Raw genomic sequence first — 3,870 nt, 5'->3', positions numbered from 1 at the left:
CAGGATAGCTAAAGGTAGAGAGCTGAGGGAGCGGCATGCCGGCACAGGCGCCATCTTGAAAATGCAACAGCAAGCCAAGCACACAGTTCCTGCCGCTCGCTTGCGGCAGAACACGCTTGAAAGTTTGCCGGGGAGACGCCTGGACACGGCGTCTACGAGCAGCAAGCTTTCAACAGCGATAGCTAAATGGGTGGCGGTGGCTACAGCTTGCAGGACAATTAACATTGTGGAGGACGAGGGACTGTGTGAGATCATTCGGATTGCATCCAACGTGTCGACTGCACATGATCACAGCGCATTATTTTGACCCTAGGTGGGAACTTCAGTCTCATGCTTTGACTGTTATGAAGACAGAGGAGCGGCATTTCGCCCACAACTGTAAACAGGCTTGTCTGTTTGAGCAACTGGCTCAGTGCAAAGAAGTAGACAGGGTTGGGAGAGAGTGTAAGAGAGAGAGAGGTTCCAGGTTGTTGTATTGAAAATATTCAGGAGATTATTTGTCATTATTCCAATGTTGCAACCTGGCAGCCTTTTCGCTCTGGAACTTACATATCTGAACTGAGACCTAATCTGTATAGTTCCTATGCATGTCTGTGTGATAAATATCTTATCTTAAGTTTTATTTTCCAGACATATTTAATGTTCGCCCTAACCCAACCGACTCATTTATGCTTTAAATAACTCTACCTGTACAGGCTTGCATCTATCTTGTAGTCCAATACTAACTGCACAATATTTACTGACACTGAGCGGTGAACATACAGTATAACACTGTGCAGACGTGCAACATTCTACTGCAGTAGAATTCACTATTTGATATAACACTAACATTCCTGACAATAGACCTCAATAGTCATCTTTTATGGTGTACATGCCTTTTTAATAACATTTTTGAATGGAACATTAAAAAATCTAAATAAATATAACTTAAATATACATGACCTCTTACATTAAAATAAAGTGAACATTAACACCAATATTATCATTTATAAAACGCTATAACAAAAAAAATAACATAAGCAGCAGATTTTTTAATTAAATATACATACCAACTTCAAAATAAGCGGGTATTAAAGTGTAAACGGACAACAAAAGGGAAATGTAAATGAAAAGGCCTGATGGTGGTGCTAAATCAAAGCCTATTACCTGTTCTCAGTCTTTTTCTCATCATGCATCTTGTGTGTTGTGATCCAATATCGTTACCATAGCCTTGCCCTTTAACAGTTATTACGAGCCCTTGCTCAGCCTTACTCACCAAGAGCCCAGCGCCTAGCCTTCTTACAGGCAAAGTCACTGATCAAGTCCTTGAAGTCCAGCTTTCTAGCCAACTGGCTTTCAATGAACAGCATGGCAAGACTGCAAAGCCTTATGGGGGGACAGGGCTGCTGAGCCTAAAGATGGATCTGTTGGTCCTCGCACCAGGGGGAGGGACAACTGATTTAGTATGAATAGCTGCTAAAAATGTACCTGCATTTATTAAATGTCAGCTAAAAGAGCAGTGAAATGAAAAACCTCTGAATGTTCTGTGAAGATATTAACAGTACTTACAGGTGGGGTAGGTAATTTTGGAGAAACCAGCTCGAGTGCGGTAGAATTTGAAAATACACAACCGAAAAAAATCTGCCACTTCCTTACAGAGCCCCTCCTCCAACACACACGAACGCGCACATGACCAATGAGGGCACGAGATAAGTTTGTGCACAGATGGAAGGCTGACAGGCAGGTAGGCCATCCAGTTATTTTAGCCGGACCGGCTAAAATGATTGGTCGTGCTTTTTACAGCGCCACGGCTTCCACAGATGACATTTTTTTATGGATTTTTTGTTAAAGCACTTAAGATATTCATTGCTATCGGGATGTTAAGAGCATTCCATTCAATATAACACAAAGTGTATCTCGAGCCGGTTTCTCAAACGTACCTACCCCACCTTTAATGTCAGCAAAACATTACAATTATTATTTACAATGGACTACGCTTAGCTAACAGACTAATTTCCACCACTCATGGACCACACCCACCTTTTCTTTTGAAAAACTGGGTGACATACTGTCGCCCTTTAGTCCCTCTTTCTTGTCTTTCTCTCCTTTCTTTTCTTTCTTGAAAGCCTGACTTTGTTAGTCGTTGAGACATCGTACACACGTAAGTACTAGCATCCCTGCTCACATGCTCTCACTCTCTGCTAGAAAGGGCCGGTGCCGCACAGCATTTGGAGGCAGGACCAAACCATTACATGTAAATAGAGGGCGGTGTTTGATTACATTACATTACATTGCATTTAGCTGACGCTTTTGTCCAAAGCGACTTACAATAAGTACATTCGACCAGGAAGACACAACCTTGAAGAAAACAGAATCATATAAGTACATCAGGTTTCATAGAGCCAAACATTTCAAGTGCTACTCAACTGGCTTTAGGTAAGCCAGTCCTTTATTAGTATAAAAGTGCTTCGTTAATAGTTCTAACGCTCGAAGTGGAGTCGAAAGAGATGAGTTTTCAGTTTGCGCCGGAAGATGTGCAAGCTATCTGCCGTCCTGATGTCAATGGGGAGCTCATTCCACCATCTTGGAGCCAGGACAGCAAACCCACGTGTTTTTGCCGATGGGAACTTGGGTCCCCCTCGCAGCGAGGGCGCAGCGAGTCGTTTGGCTGATGCAGAGCGTAGTGCACGCGCTGGGGTGTACGGTTTAACCATGTCCTGGATGTAGGAAGGGCCAGATCCATTCGCAGCATGGTAAGCAAGTACCAGTGTCTTGAAGTGGATTCTAGCAGTTACCGGAAGCCAGTGAAGGGAGCGGAGGAGCGGAGTGGTGTGGGAAAATGTAGGAAGGTTGAAGACCAGACGAGCCGCTGCATTCTGGATGAGCTGCAGAGGTCGGATGGCACATGCAGGTAGACCAGCCAGGAGGGAGTTGCAGTAGTCTAGGCGTGAGATGACGAGAGCCTGGACCAGAACCTGAGTCGCTTTCTGTGTCAGCTGGGGACGTATCTTCCTGATGTTGTAAAGCGTGTATCTGCAGCAACGGGTTGTAGCAGCGATGTTTGCAGTGAAGGACAGGTTGTTATCTAGGGTCACACCCAGATTCCTTGCAGTCCGAGTCGGGGAAACAACTGAGGTGCCGATGTTGATTGTTAGGTCAAGAGTGGGACAATCTTTTCCCGGGAGGTAGAGCAGCTCAGTCTTGTCAAGGTTGAGCTTGAGGTGGTGAGCAGACATCCACTGAGAGATGTCAGCTAGACAAGCAGAGATGCGTGCAACGGCCTGGGTCTCTGAGCGGGGAAAGGACAGAATTAATTGGGTGTCATCAGCGTAGCAGTGGTAAGAAAAACCATGCGGGCTAATGACTGATCCGAGCGAGTTTGTGTACAGGGAGAAGAGGAGGGGACCAAGAACAGAGCCCTGAGGGACCCCTGTAGTTAATTCACAAGGGTCGGACTCAGACCCTCTCCAAGTCACCCTGTAGGTACGGTCTTTCAGGTATGAGGTGAGGAGGGAAAGACTTGATGCTTTGGATAATTAACTTTTGGAAGAAAATAAGTTACATGAATCGTAAGTTTAGTGAGTACATTATCAATATGACATTATATTAATGTTAATTATTGATGATTGATGAAAGGTTACTTAAACATTTGTTCTTAATGTTCTAAAAAGGTTTGGGGCCCCTGTCAGTCACGGGCCCTTAGAATCGTCCTAACTTTTCACCCCCTTACGGCGCCCCTGTGTGTGTGTGAAAGAAACTGCACACTCTGCTACAGATGCGGCTGTTGTGGTTGTCTATTAAAGGAAGGCTCCAGTCATTAGATAGTTAATAAAAACTTCAGTATTTAGTGACACATTATGTTTAAACCATACCCTGAAGAAATCAGCGATA

The sequence above is a fragment of the Gymnodraco acuticeps genome, unplaced genomic scaffold, assembly GCF_902827175.1.
Source record: "Gymnodraco acuticeps unplaced genomic scaffold, fGymAcu1.1, whole genome shotgun sequence".
NCBI lineage: Eukaryota > Metazoa > Chordata > Actinopteri > Perciformes > Bathydraconidae > Gymnodraco > Gymnodraco acuticeps.
The sequence above is the reverse complement of the archived record's forward strand: the minus strand, read 5'-3'. Positions refer to the sequence as shown.